The sequence below is a fragment of the Muntiacus reevesi genome, chromosome X (genome assembly GCF_963930625.1).
Source record: "Muntiacus reevesi chromosome X, mMunRee1.1, whole genome shotgun sequence".
NCBI classification, from domain to species: domain Eukaryota; kingdom Metazoa; phylum Chordata; class Mammalia; order Artiodactyla; family Cervidae; genus Muntiacus; species Muntiacus reevesi.
In genome coordinates, this window is record NC_089271.1 from 47,880,653 (window position 1) to 47,896,891 (window position 16,239).

Below are 16,239 nucleotides of genomic sequence, written 5' to 3' on the forward strand. Positions count from 1 at the left end.
TTTCTAATATTTTTGTGATTTGATGTATTTAATTTAAATTTGTGGTATGAGGGGGGAGATCGAATCTGTTTTTTCCCCATATGATCAGCCAGATATTCTTTACACAATTTAATGAATGATTCAGCCATTCCTCATTCATTTGAAATACTAACTTTAAAGTCTTATATGTGTCCATTTCTGGGGGTTTATATCCTGTTATATTGACTTGCGTACACATTTCTACATAAATAATAGATTTTTTAAATTACTGTATCATTTCTATATTACTTAATGTACATAAAGATCACCCAAAATGTAACTTTAATTTTTTCTATGATTTATGAAAAATACATGAACAATGTGAAAATACTAAAAATTGCTGACTGAAATTTTTCCTTTTATTTTTTATCATAATTTTTATTAATGTTTTTAATTAAGATAACCTATTTGTTTAATACTGTTTTAGAAGTATATTGGAAAATAGCAAATAAAAAGCACAGCAGCCATCTTGACCAAGAAAGCAGTTAAGATGTAGAAGAATAAGGAATACCATAGAATAGATAAGATACCATAAAAAAGTTGACAGTAAAGAGAATGTGCCGGGAATTTAATTATTTTTCATATTTCCCCTCAATCCACCCCCCCTTCATTCTTCTGGTATTTTCACACTATAAAGAATGAGTGAATTGTCATTCTTAGGAAGAAGGTCATACTTTGATGCCAATTTTACTGATACTTGGAATTACTATGAAATCTTTACTGAAAATTCACAATTTACTAGATTGTAGTCATATAGAACAAACAGCAAATGAGAGAAAAACTTTATTGGAAACTTAATGAATTTATAAGAATTCAAAGTTATACAGCAAAGACTTAGTGTCACCAAAAGAGAGCATTGACTGGCTGCTGCAAGGCCACCTCACAGGCATTATTTTCTTTGATGAGGTCACCACAATCCAGGCTGGGGTCTTCAGTTTTAGAGATCTACAGCTTGATACTGGTCATGTCCCAGAATCCATCCAAATTCAGGAGGTGAAGTTTTGCTGATTATATCATAAGACTGAAAGATATAAAAGAGGATAATTTATGCATTTATATTGAGAAATGCAATAATCATACAGACTAGATATGTCTCTTGAGAAGGTAACACCCCACTTTCCCTTCTAGGCAAATTATATGGGAAGCAAAATTAGTGTATTTCTTCATTAACATTAAATCAAAGTCATAAGATGCTGATAACTGGTATCTTATTTATACCTGATGTAAATTTGCCTGCACAATGATTTATCAGACACATAGACCAGATGTTTCCATTACCCAAGGCATTTTTTCCTGAGAAAAGTTCTAGGATGTCTACCTCTGTATTTCTTATTTTTCTAGACTGCCATAATTGATCAACTGGCCCGATTCTCATCCCATTACCCATCAACACGTTCTTTTATTCTCCAGAAAATCTGTATTTATTTACAGAAATAATACATGTTTATAATTGAACAGTATATAATTCAAACAACATAGACAAAATTATCCTTGTCACCAAACTTCTACTTTTCTTCAGTTCTATTTCTAAAGGAAATCACAGATACCAGTTCTTTCTAAATCATTTTCTATGCATTTAAATGTTCATACAGATAGTACTTACAGTAATATAAAAGTTTTGACAGAGTTTGAATATAAATTAGTTCATTCTGCAATTTGTTTTAATTCACTTTAATCCATTTAATAAAATATCAATGCTTTTCTTTATCAAAATAGATCTATCTACATATTTCAACAGCCTCACAATATTATACTGCATGACAGAATACTCATTCCTCTCTCAAAAGGTATTTCTTTGAAATTTTTCTTTATAATAAAGAAGCATATTTGTCCATATGTAAGAATTTTCCCATAGATTCCATAAGTAAATTATGTGTCAAAGAGTACACACTTTAAAGTTTTAATGCTGTTAATATAAAAATACATATTCTCATAACCAGTGTATATATCACCACATCCTCCCAAAATTACATAGATTTTTGATTGTTGCAAATGTGATGTGCTAAAAATGGTATCTTGAATTGTACTTCCAGGATTAATAAAAAAGTTGATTAATTATCATTATTGGTCATTAATATTTTGCCTTCTAAGAACTGTCTGTTCCTTTAACATTTTTCTATCAAGTTATTTGTATTTTTGTGTTATATATAAAAGTGTTCTAAGGACTCAAATCAAGATGGTGGAGTAGGAGGATGTGACCCTCTTCCCATGAACATATCAAAAATACATCTACAAGTGAAAAAATTCTCACTGAAAACTAACTGAAGACTAGCAGAAAGACTCCTGTACAATCAAGGTTGTAAGGATTGGGTAGAAATGATCAGACTAGGACTTGTACCCCTGGGAGAAGATTCAGAGGAAAAGGGAGACTATACAGGCATAGACATTCACTGGAAGTGCATAGTTTGAGCAACATATTGGATGACCCACCCCTGGAGTCTGACAAATGGAAGCGCCCCCTTGGCTGATTAGAGCTGGCAAATGGAAGCGTCTCCTTGGCTGATTGGAGGCTCAGTGGGACTAACAAGAGGGCTGTGGGAAGCCTTGACTCTCTTTGTGATGAGCACTTGAATGCCTGCTTGCTCCCAAACACAGACAGGGAAGGTTGAATTGAAACCACACAGGTAGTTGACTCATTTCCTGTGACCAATCTGGTATATGCCCCAGCCTGAATCAAGCAAACACTCTAGCCCTATTTGCCTCACACTGAAGCTCCCCACTAAAGCAAAAGCAGCCAGAAATGAAGAAAGAGCTCAGCCAAAAGATGCCACAGTGACTCAGACACTAAGGGTGTCTGAGCAGGGACTGGGCAGCCATTGTGGTTGATAGCACAAGCAGCACATCACAGGAAGACCAAATCTCTGAAAGTGGCCAGACTGTCATACCTTACTCTGTGCCCTGACCCTTGTTTAGTACCCACACCATTACCTCTTGCCCCAGCACTGCTCTTCTCTGGGGCTAAGGGAGCCCGTGCTGGAAAGCAGAATATACACTTCAAGGGAACTGAAGTATTTCAGACTCAACCCTCAGGGCTTCTGTTCCAGCAACTTGAGATCTGACCCAACCCCCAATAGGGTGGTGACAGTCACTGAACAGAGGGAGAGTCCCCCCTCGCATCTGCCCTCTGCCCTGGCCCCTAACTCTCCAGCCCCATCTACCATGATGATAGATGCTAGCACACCCTGAGGAAAGATGTGACTTGTGTTCACATCAAATCTAGCTCTATCACCGAAGTCACTGGGCACACATAGACTCACACATAAGGACATCCCTTCAAAATAATTGTTTTACTTAATTTCATAGAGACAGAGAAGAATAAGCAAATTGAGAAGACAGGAATTTTTCTCAACTGAAGAAGAAAAAAAAGAACCAATGAAACAGAAATAAACAATTTACTAGATAAAGAATTCAAAGCATTAGTAATAACAACGCTAACAAAATTATGTAAGAGAATAGATGAGCACAATGAAAATTTTAACAAGGAAGCAGAAAATATATATATAATATATATATTATATATATATATTATATATATAAAGTAAGGAATACGGTTTCCTTGGTGACTCAGTGGTAAAGTATCCACCTGCCAATGAAGGAGACAGGGGTTTAATCCTTGGTCTGAAAGGATCCCACATGCTGCAGGACGACTGAGCCTGTATGCCACAAACACTGAGCTTATGCTCTAGAAACCAGAGCCACAACTGTTGAGCCCACATGCTGCAACTACTGAAGCCCATGCACCCTAGAGCCCATGGTCTGCAACAAGAGAGGCCATGAAAATGAGAAGCCTGTGCACCATAACTAGAGTAGCTCCCACCCACCACAACTAGAGAAAAGCCTATGAAGCAATGAAGCCCTAGCACAAACAGAAATAAATAATTTTTTTAAAGAAGTAAAAATAAAATAAGTAAAAAACACACTAGAAGGAGTGAACATCAAGCTAGGTGATACAGAAGAATGCATACAGAAGAATGCACTCCTTCTAAAAGATAGAATAGAAATCAGCAGCACAATAGGAAAAAGAAAAACAAATTAAAAAATGGAAACTAATTAAAATATTTGGGGGGTAACATCAAGCATACAAACACTCGCACTATAGGGGTCCCAGAAAGAGAAGAGATAGATAAGGAGGTAAAAATGCATTTAATAAAATTATAGCAGAAAATTTCCCAAACCTGGTAAAGGAAAGATATTCACGTATAGGAAAACAAAGGTTTAGCCCAAACAGACCCACAGCAAGACACAGTCATAATTAAAATGGCTAAAGTCAAAGATAAATAATTCTAGGTCATGGAGTAGATAAAACTGTTGGAAGATCTTACTGGAGGCCCCTTCTTTCTCAATATCCCTGGAATATGTATCCACTTGTCATCCCTCCACTAGAAGCTACTCCAAGGATATGGTATTGTGGACACAATATGTTTCTGGGACTATCTGGATGATCTATATACAGGACTGAACCCAATTAAAACCTTTATATACATTATAAAATTCTGGCAGTCAGTGTGGTCTGTTCATCATATAGTGCCCAAGACAAGCCTCATATGTACTGCCAAAGTGACCTTGATAAAGGCTATGCAGATGGCTGACAAAATGACAGAGAAGAAGGACATAAGCAATGCCTTCTCATTAAAATATGAAAATCACAGCTACTTGCTAAAGAACAATCGACAAAAACAGGAATCTACCAAAAATTGATACCCAGTATCCAAAGACAAAACAGAAGTGGCAATGAGACAGAGTGAAAGTCCTGAGCCTCACGTCAGGATTCCCAGCCTGGGGTTCTGTCAACAAGAGAAGGAGACCCCAGAGAATCTGGCTTTGATGGATTCCTGATCACAGGAATTCCATGCAACAGGAGAAAAGAAAATCTGCTATTGGAGCGGGAAAACAAGACCCTGTGAGCATCAGGACACATGGGAAAAATACCTGTTAGTATTGAAGGGTCTGCTGTGGAACTTGGGGTGTCTGTGGCTCACTGCAGGGACAAAGACACTGGCAGACGACAGTTCTGGAAAGTACTCACTGGTACAAGCCTTCCTGGAGGACACCATTTTCTACTCAAGACCTAGCCTCACCTAACAGCCTGGAGGCTTCAGTGATGGGATGTCTAAGGCCAAACAACCAACAGGGAGGGAACAGAGCCCCACATATCAACTCACAGGCTGGGTAAAGCCTTCCTGAGCAGAGCTCTGCCCACCAGAGAGACAGGACCCAGCTCCAACCACCAGCAGGAAGGAACCAGATCCTCTCACCAAGAAGCCTGCAAAAGCCCCTTAGACAGCCTTATCCAGCAGAATGCAGACAACGGAAGCAAGAACTACAATCCAACAGCTTGCAGAAAAGAAACTGCAATTACAGAAAGTTAGACAAAAAGAGATGAAAGTGGAAAATATCCCAAATGAAGGAACAAGATAAAACCCCTGAGGGACAACTAAATGAAGTGGGGATAGGAAATATGGTGAAAATTAATTCAGAGTAATGATAGTGAAGATAATCCAAAATCTCAGGAAAAGAATGGGGGCACAGATTGTGAAGATGCAAAACATGTTTAACAAAGATGCAGAAGGACTAAAAACAAACAAAGGAAACTATAAGCAAAGTGAAAAGACAACCTTCCAAATGGGAGAAAATAATAGCAAATGAAACAACTAACAAAGGATTAATTTCCAAAACATACAAGCAGCTCATACAACTCAATACCAGAAAAACAAATAACCCAATCAAAAAGTGGGAAAAAGACCTAAACAGACATCTCTCCAAAGAAGACATACAGATGGCTAACAAACACATGAAAAGATGCTCAACATTGCTCATTATTAGTGAAATGCAGATCAAAACTACAATGAGATATCATCTCACTGGTCAGAATGGCCCTCATCAAAAAGTCTACAAACAGTAAATGCTGGAAAGGGTGTAGAGAAAAGCGAACACTCTTGCACTTTTGGTGGGAATGTAAATTGATACAGCCACTATGGAAGATGGCATAGGCATTCTTTAAAAAACTAGGAATAAAACTACCATATGACCCAACAATCCCACTCCTAGGCATATACCCTGAGGAAACCAAAATTGAAAGAGACACATGTATCCCATTGTTCACTGCAGCACTACTTACAATAGCTAGAACATGGAAACAACCTAGAAGTCCATCAATAGATGAATGGATAAAGACGTTGTGGCATATATACACAATGGAATATTACTCAGCCATAAAAAGGAATGCATTTGAGTCAGTTCTAATGAGGTGGATGAATCTGGAACCTATCATACATAGTGAAGTGAGTCAGAAAGAGAAAGATAAATACCATATTCTAACCGTATTCTAACACATATATACAGAAGCTAGAAAAATGGTACTGAAGAATTTATTTACAGAGCAACAGTGGAGAAACAGAAATAAAGAATAGACTTATGGACATGGGGAGAGGGGAGGAGAGAGGAGGGGGTGAGACGTATGGAATGAGTAACATAGAAACTTACATTACCATATGTAAAAGAGACAGCCAACAGGAATTTGCAGTATGGCTCAGGAAACTCAAACAGGGGCTCTGTATCAACCTAGAGGGGTGAGATGGGCAGGCAGATGGGAGGGAGTTTCAAAAGGGATAGGATATATGTATACCTATGGCTGATTCATGTTGAGGTTTGACAGAAAACAGCAAGATTCTGTAAAGCAATTATCTTTCAATAAAAAAAATAAATAAAAAACAAACAAAGAGATGAAAAATACACTAGAAAGTATCAATATCAGAGGAACTGAGGGAGAAGAACAGAAAAGCGAGCTGGAAGATAGAATGGTGGAAATGACTGCTGTGGGACAGAATAAAGAAAAAAGAATGAGAAAAAAAAAATGATGACAGTCTGAGACCTCTCAGTTCAGTTCATTTCAGTGCAGTCACTCAGGGGTGTTCACTGGAAGGACTGATGCTGAAACTGACATTCTAATACTTTGGCCACCTCATGCAAAGAGTTGACTCATTGGAAAAGAGACCTCAAGAACAACATTAAATTTATGAATATTTGCATTATAGGGATCCCAGAAGGAGAAAAGAGAGAGAAAGGACTTGAAAAAAATACTTGGAGGAACAGAGAGTTACATTTTAATCAAACTGACAAAAATTAAAAACAAAGAACAGATATTAAAAGCAACAGAGAAAAAGCAACAAATACCATACCAGGGAACTCCATAAGGTAATCAGCTGATTTCCCAGCAGAAGCTTTGCAGGTTGGAAAGGAATGGAATGGTATATATAAAGTGATGAAAGAGAAGAACCTACAAACCAAGAATACTCTACCCAGCAAGCCTCATATTAAGATGCAACAGAGAACTCAAAAGTTTAGAGACAAGAAAATGTTAAGAGAATTCAGCAACACCAGACTACATTTGCAACAAATGCTAAAGGAAATTCTGTAAGTAGAAAAGTCCACTACAAAAAAACAAGACCATTACAAATAAAAAAGCTGATGGATAAAGACAAGAATAAAGGTAGGAAATTAACTACACAAAAGTATGATATAAAAACAAGCAATTGTGAGGAGAGTACAAATGCAGGATACTGGAAATGCATTTAAAATTAAAACACAAACAGAATGATCATCATCAAAAAAAAATCTACAAATAAAAAATGCTGGAGAGGATGTGGAGAAAAGGGAACACTCTTGCAATTTTGGTAAGAATATAAACTGATATAGCCACAGTGGAAAACAGTATGGAAATTCCTTAGAAAACTACCATATGACTCAGAAATTCCACTACCAGGCATATACCCTGAGAAAATCACAATTCAAACAGACACATGTACCCTAGTGTTTACTGCAGCACTATCTACAATACCCAAGACATGAAAGTAACACAGATGTAAACTGACAGATGAATGGATAAAGAAGTTGTGGTACATATATACAGTGGAATATCACTCAGCCATAAAAAGGAATAAATATGAATCTGTTGAACTGAGATGGGCACACATATCATACAGTAGAGCATACATGTAGAATCTAGAAAACTACTGATGAACCTATCTTCATGGAAGGAACTGAGACACAGATGTAGCAAACAGACTTGTGGACACAGTTGGGGAGGGAGAGCATAGGACGAATTGAGAAAGTAGAATTGACACATATGCAATACCATGTGTAAAATAGATAGCTAATGGGAAGCTACTATATAACACAGGGAATCCAGTCTGGCACTGTGATGACCTAGAGGAGTGGGATGGGGGATGGGGTTGGAGGGAAGCTCAAGAGATTACACACACACACACACACACACACACACACATACACACACACACATTGCTTCAGTCATGTCTGACTCTTTGCAATCCTATGGACTGTAGCTTGCCAGGCTCCTCTGTCCATGGAATTCTCCAGGTAAGAATATTGGAGTGGGTTACCATGCCTCTCTACAGGGGATCCCCCCCACCCAGGGATCAAATCCAGGTCTCCTACATCTTTGCAGAAGTTATATATATATATATATATATATATATACACATACACACATACATATACACACACATCCATATATATATATAGTTAAGTCTCATTTGCATTGTTGTATGTTAGAAATTAACACAATATTGTAAAACAATTATCCTTCAATTAAAAAACAAATTAAAGATCAATAATTTAAAACAATCCCATTTATATATTGACAGCTATATTAATACTTCATGGCAACCACAAATTGAAAATCCACACTAAATATACATACAAAAAAGAAAACAAACACTCCAAACACAAAACTAAGTTTAAACATCAAATCAAAACAGAAGAGAACAAAAGAGGAAGGGAAGAAAAAGACCTACAAAACAAATTGAAAAAAATTAACAAAACTAACAAAATGGCAATGAAAACATATATATTAACAAAAGGGTGGTAGAAACATACATATCAATAAATACCTTAAATGTAAACAGATTAAATGTTCAATCAAAATATACAGACTGGCTGAATAGATTAAAAAAATAAAAAAGACCCATATATATGCTGCCATAAGACAAAATAGACCTTAAAATAAACTGTTTTAAGAAACAAAGAAGGAAACTACATAAAAATCAAGGGGTCAATTCAAGAAGAAGATTGTAAGTTGAAAACATATATGCACCCAACATGGGCTTCCCTGGTGGCTCAACATAAAGAATCCACCTGCAGTGCAGAAGACGCAGGAGACCCAGATTTGATCCCTGGGTGGGAGAGAGCCTCTGGAGAAAGGCATGGCAACCCACTCCAGTATTCTTACCTGGAGAATCCCATGAACAGAGAAGCCTGGCAACCTACAGTCCATAGAATCACAAAGAGTCAGACATGGATGAAGAAACTGAGCATGCACGCATGCACCCAACATAGAATCCCAATGTATGAGGCAAAACCTAACAGCCATTAAACAAAAAGTCAACAGTAACACAATAATAGTGGCATTTTCGTCTTTAACATCCCACTTTCATCAATGGAAGATTAGTCACACAGAAGATCAATAAGGAAACAAAGTCTTTAAATGACATTAGATCAGATGTACTTAATTGATATTTAGAGGATATTGCATCTAAAAGCAGAGGGATACACTTTCTTCTCAATTGTACACAGAACATTCTCCTGGATAGATCACATCTTGGAACCCAAATCAAGCATTGGTAAATTTAAGAAAGTTGAAATCATTTAAAAATATTTATTTATTTATTTTAATTATAGGATAATTGAAATAGTGTGATGGTTTTGTCATATATCAGTATGAATTAGTCATAGGTATACATGTGTCTCTGCCATTCTGAACTCCCCTCCACCTCCCTTCCAACCCTATCCTTCCAGGTTGTCATAGAGCACCAGTTTAGGGTGCCCTGCTTCACACATCAAACTCGCACTGGTCATCTATTTTACATATTGTAATGTCTATGTTTCAATGCTATTCTCTCAAATCATCCCACACTCTCCTTCTACCATTGAGCTTTTGCACAAAGAAGGAAACTACAAGCAAGGTGAAAAGACAGCCCTCAGAATAGGAGGCAATAATAGCAAATGAAACAACTGACAAAGAATTAATCTCCAAAATAAACAAGCAGCTCATGCAGTTTAATACCAGAAAAATGACAAACCCAATTAAAAGGTGAACAGACCTAAACAGACTTTTTTTCCAAAGAATACATACAGATGGCTAATAAACACGTGAAATGATGCTCAACAGCATTCATTATTCAGTTCAGTTCAGTTCAGTTGCTCAGTCGTGTCTGACTCTTTGTGACCCCATGAATCACAGCACGCCAGGCCTCCCTGTCCATCACAAACTCCCGGAATTTACTCAAACTCGTGCCCATCGATTCGGTGATGCCATTCAGCCATCTCATTCTCTGTCGTCCCCTTCTCCTCCTGGCCTCAATCCCTCCCAGCATCAGGGTCTTTTCCAATGAGTCAGCTCTTCACATGAGGTGGCCAAAGTATTGGAGTTTCAGCTTCAGCATCAGTCCTTCCAATGAACACCCAGGACTCATCTCCTTCAGGATGGACTGGTTGGATCTCCTTGCAGTCCAAGGGGCTCTCAAGAGTCTTCTCCAACACCACAATTCAAAAGCATCCATTTTTCGGTGCTCAGCTTTCTTCACAGTTCAACTTTCACATCCATACATGACCACTGGAAAAACCATAGCATTGACCAGACGGACCTTTGTTGACAAAGTTATGTCTCTGCTTTTTAATATGCTATCTAGGTTGGTCATAACTTTCCTTCCAAGGAGTAAGCATCTTTTAATTTCACTCATTATTAGAGAACTGCAAATTGAAACCACAGTGAGGAATCATCTTACACTGGTTAGAATGGCCATAATTGAAAATTCTATAAACAATAAATGATGGAGAGGGTGTGGAGAAAAGGGAAACGTTTTACACTGTTGGTGGCAATGCAAACTGATAAAATCGCTATGGATAACAGTATGGAGATTCCTTTAAAAATTAGGAATAAAACTACCATATGACCCAGCAATCCCACTACTGAGCATATACCCTGCAGAAACCAGAACTGATAAAGACATACGTGCCCCAATGCTCATTCCAGCACTATTTACAAAAGCTAGGACATGCAAAAAACCTAGATGTCCATTGGCAGGTGAATAGATAAGGAAGTTGTGGTACATATACACAATGGAATATTACTTAGCTACAAAATGGAATGCATTTGAGTCAATTCTAATGAGGTGGGTGAACCCAGAGCCTGTTATACAAAGTCAAATAAGTCAGAAAAAGAAAGACAAATACCATATATTAATACATATATATGAAATCTAGAAAGGTGGTACTGATGATCCTACCTACAGGGCAGCAAAGGAGACACAATCTAAAGAAAAAGCTTTTGGACTCAGTGGGAAAATTGAAATCTTATCAAGAATCTTTTTCTGATCACAGAATTATTGAGATTAGAAATCAACTGCAAGGAAAAAGATACTGTAAAAATTACAAGTATGTGGAGGGGAAGCAATATACTACTAAAACAACCAATAGATCACTGAAGAAATCAAAGGAAATTTTTAAAAATAAACAGAGACAAAAGGAAACGAAAGCACAATGATCCAAAATCTATGGAATGTGGCAAAGCAGTTCTAACAGGGAAGTTTATAGAAATACAACCTTACTTCAGGAAACAAGAAAAATCTCAAATAAACAACCTAACCTTATGCCTAAAGATACTAGGGGAAGAGAAAAAAAACAAAACCTCAAAATAGTAAAGGGAAAGAAACCATAAAGATTAGAGAAGAGATCAAAGAAATAGAGATGTAGAAAACAATAGAAAAGATCAATGAAAGTACAATCTGACTCTGAAAAGATAAACAAAACTGATAAACCTATAATCAGATTCATCAAGAAAAGAGGGAACGAGTTCAAATCAGTAACATTAGAAATGTTATTGAATATCATTAGAAATGAAAAAGGAGAAGCTACAACAGACATCACAGAAATACAAAGGATCATAAAAGATACAAGTAACTATAAGTCAATAAAATGGACAACCAGGAAAAAAGTGGACAGATTCTTAGAAAGTTACAGTCACCCAAGACGGAACCAAGAAGAACTAGAAAATATGAATAGACCAATCACAAGTACTGATATTGAAAGTGTGACTTTGAAACCTCCAATGAACAAAAGTGGCTTCAGAGGTTAATTCTCTCAAACATTTATGGAAGAGTTAACACCTACCCATCTGAAACTATTCCAAAAATTTGAAAATAAGTAATACTTCCAAATTCATTCTATGAGGCTACCATCACCCTGATATCAACACGAGACAAAGATAACACAAAAAAGATAATCACAGGCCAATATCAGTGATGAATATGGGTGCAAAGATTCTCAACAAAACACGGGCAATCCAAATCCAACAATACATTAAAATAATCAGACACCATGATGAAGTGGAATTTTCCTCACAGATACAAAGATTTTTCAATATTTGCAAATCAACCAGTGTGATATACTGTATCAATAAACTGAAAAGCAAAAACCATATGATCATGCAAATAGATAGAGAAAAACCTTTTGACAAAATTCAACACCCAATTATGATAAACTCTCTAGAAAGTGGACACAGAGGAAACCTACCTCAACATAATAAAGGCCATGTATGACAAACCTACAGCTAACATCATACTCAATGGTAAAAAGCTGAAAGCATTTCCTCTAAGATGAGGAACAAGACAAGGAGACCACCCTCATCAGTTTTATTCAACAGAGTTTTGGAAGTCCTTGTCAAGGCAATCAGAGAAAAAGAAGAAATAAAAGTACTGCAAACTGGAAAATCAGAAGTAAAACTGTCACAGTCTGTTGAAGGCTTTAAACCATACACAGAAAATCCCAAAAGATGGCACCAGAAAACTAGTGGAGTTCACCAGTGAATTGAGTAAAGCTGCAGGATTTAAAATTAATACAGACAAATCTGTTGCTTTTCTATACACTAACAGTTGAAGATCAGACAGAGAAATAAAAGAAACAACCCCATTTACCATCACATCAATAACAGTAAAATGTCTAGGATTAAACTGATCTAATAAGGTAAAGGCCAATACTCTGAAAACTATAAGATCTCAATGAAAGAAACTAAAGATGATACAAACAAATGAAAAGATACACCATGCTCCTGAATCAGAAAAATCAATATTGTCAAAATAACTATACTACCCAAAACAATCTACAGAATCATTGCAATCCCTATCAAATTATCAATGGCATTTTTCACAGAACTGGAATAAAAACATTAAAATTTGTATGGAGATATGAAAGACTCTGAGAGCCAAAGTAATCTTAAGAATGAAATTCAGAGCTGGAGGAAATCAGGCTCCCTGACTTCAGACTCTACTACAAAGCTACAGCTATCAAAAGAGTATGGTACTGACATAGAAACAAAAAAAAAAAATAGATTAATGGAACAAATAGAAAGCTGAAAATAAACTCACACATCTATGGCCAATTAATCTATGACAAAGGAGGTTAAGAATATACAATGCAGAAAAGACAGTCTCTTCAATAAGTGCTGGGAAAACTGGACAGCTACATGTAAAAGAATGGAATTAGAACACTCACTAACACCCTACACGAAAATAAACTCAAAATGGATTAATGACCTAAAGGTTGGGTGGAGTATTATAAAACTCTTAGAAGCAAACCCAAGCAAAACACTCTTTAACATAAACTGCAGTAATATCTTGGTGAACCCACCTCCTAGAAAAATAAAAAGAAAAATGAAAAGAAACAATTTGGACCTCATTAAACTCACGAACTTTTGCACAGATAAGGAAATCATTAACAAACTGTAAAGGAAAACCATAGAATGGGAGAAATATTTGCAAATGAAGCAAATAACAGGGATTATTCTCTAAAATTTACAAAGAGCTCATGCGGCTCAATAAATCTCATACACACACAACTCAGTTTAAAAAAAAAAAAAAAGAGCAGATGACCTTAAAAGATATTTCTGCAAAGAACACATACAGATGGCCAAGAAACACAAAAAGATGCTTAACATCACTAAAAATTAGAGAAATGCAAACCAAAACTACAATGAGAAAAACACCATTTATAGTTTGATAGAGTTTGCACTGTATCTGAGGATTGCTTTGGGTAGTATAGTCATTTTTGCAATATTGATTCTTTTGATCCAAGAACATGGTGTAGCTTTCCATCTGTTAGTGTTGTCTTCTATTTCTTTCATCAGTATATTATAGTTTTCTGCATACAGGTTTTTAGGTAGGTCCATTCCTAGGTATTCTATTCTTTTTTAGAAATGGTGAATTAGATTGTTTCCTTAATTTCTCTTTCTGATTTTTCATTGTTAGTGTATAGGAATACAAGGGATTTTTGTGGATTAATTTTGTATCTAGTGACTTTAATACATTCACTGGTTAAATCTAGTAATTTTTTGGTTTCCTTCATCTTTAGGATTTTCTATGCATAGTATTATGCCATCTGCACACAGTGAGAGTTTTACTTATTTTCCAATCTGGCTTCCTTTTATTTCTTTTTCTTCTCTAATTGCTATGGTTAGTGCTTTCAAAATAGAACTATAACAAAATTTTTCACAATTTGTATGGAAAAATGCAAGACCCCAGACGAAGCAAGGCATGCTGCAGTTCATGGGGCCACAAAGAGTCAGACAAAACTGAGCAAACGAACAACAGCAACAAAGCCAAAGCAATCTTAAGAAAGAAAAACAGAGCTGAAGGAATCAACTCTTTTGACTTCAGACTATACTACAATGCTACAGTCATCAAGACAGTAAGGTACTGGCATAAAAACAGAAATATACACCAATGGAACAAGATAGAAAGCCCAAAGATAAACACGCACTTATGGGCACCTTATCTTTGACAAAGGAGGCAAGATCATACAATGGAGAAAAGACAGCCTCTTCAATAAGTGGCGCTGGGAAAACTGGAGAGCTACATGTAAAAGAATGAAACTAGAACCTCCAAATATTACACCATACACAAAAATAAACTCAAAATGGGTTAAAGACTTAAATGTAAGGCCAGAAACTATGAAGCTCTTAGAGGAAAACATAGGCCATACATTCCTTGACATAAATCATGCCAAGATCCTTTATGACCCACCTCCTAGAGTAATAGAAATCAAAATAAAGATATACAAATGGGACCTAATTAAACTTAAAAGCTTTTGCATAGCAAAAGAAACTATGAACAAGGTGAAAACACAACTCTCAGAATACGAGAATAGTAAATGAAAAGAACTGACAAAGGATTAATCTCTAAAATATACAAGCAGCTCATCAGCTCAGAAACAGGATAACAGACAATCCAATCAAAAAGTAGGCAAAATCCCTAAGTAGATAAGCAAGCATTTATCCAAAGAAGACATATAGATGGCTAATAAATGTATGAAAAGATGCTCAACACTGCTCATTATTAGAGAATTGCAAATCAAAACTACAATGAGGTATCACCTTACACCAATAAAACTGAGAATAAAACTACCATATGAACCAACAGTCCCAGTACTGGGAATATACACTGAGGAAGCCATAATTCAAAAAGACACATGTACCCCAATGTTCACTGCAGCACTATTTACAATAGCTAGAACACGGAAGCAACCTAGATGTCTACTGATAAATGAATGGACAAGGGAGCTGTGGTACATACATATACAATGGAGTATTATTCAGTCATAAAAAAAATGCATTTGAGTCAGTTCTAATGAAGTGGATGATCCTAGAGCTTATTATACAGAGTGAAGTAAGTCAGAAAGTGAAAAAGAAATATTGTATATTAACACATATATGTGGAGTCTAGAAACATGGTACTCATGAACGTATTTCCACGGCAGCAATGGAGACACAGACATAGAGAACAGATTTTTGGACAGAAAGGAGGAAGGAGGAGGTAGGACAAATAAAGAGTAGCATTGAAACATATACTTTACCATATATGAAATAGATAGCCAGTGGGAATTTGTTGTATGACTGAGGGAGCTCAAACCTGGTGCTCTGTGACAACCTAGAGGGGTGGTATAGGGTGGGAGGTGAGTGGGAGGTACAAGAGGAAGGGGACATATGTAGGCCTATGGATGAAACATGATGATGTATGGCAGAAACCAACACCATATTGTACAGCAATTACGCTCCAATTAAAAATCAATAAATTAATTTAAAAAACTACAATGACATATCACCTCATATCATATCACATATCACCTCACAACAGTAAGAATGACCATCATTAA

At 36.4% G+C, this 16,239-nt stretch overlaps 1 protein-coding gene across 2 annotated transcripts in view; it reads right to left on the reverse strand.

Moving 5' to 3' along the window:
- The window catches only part of NBDY (negative regulator of P-body association), a 106,554-nt gene that overhangs the window by 29,139 nt on the left and 61,176 nt on the right, over positions 1–16,239 (reverse strand). The window contains exon 3 of one of the 2 annotated variants that reach the window (XM_065915745.1): positions 903–1,039. The gene's annotated coding sequence lies outside the window, so the exon portion shown is untranslated. Of the gene's footprint in view, positions 1–785; positions 1,040–16,239 lie in introns of those variants that run through there. The other variant, XM_065915744.1, reaches the window with a different exon arrangement.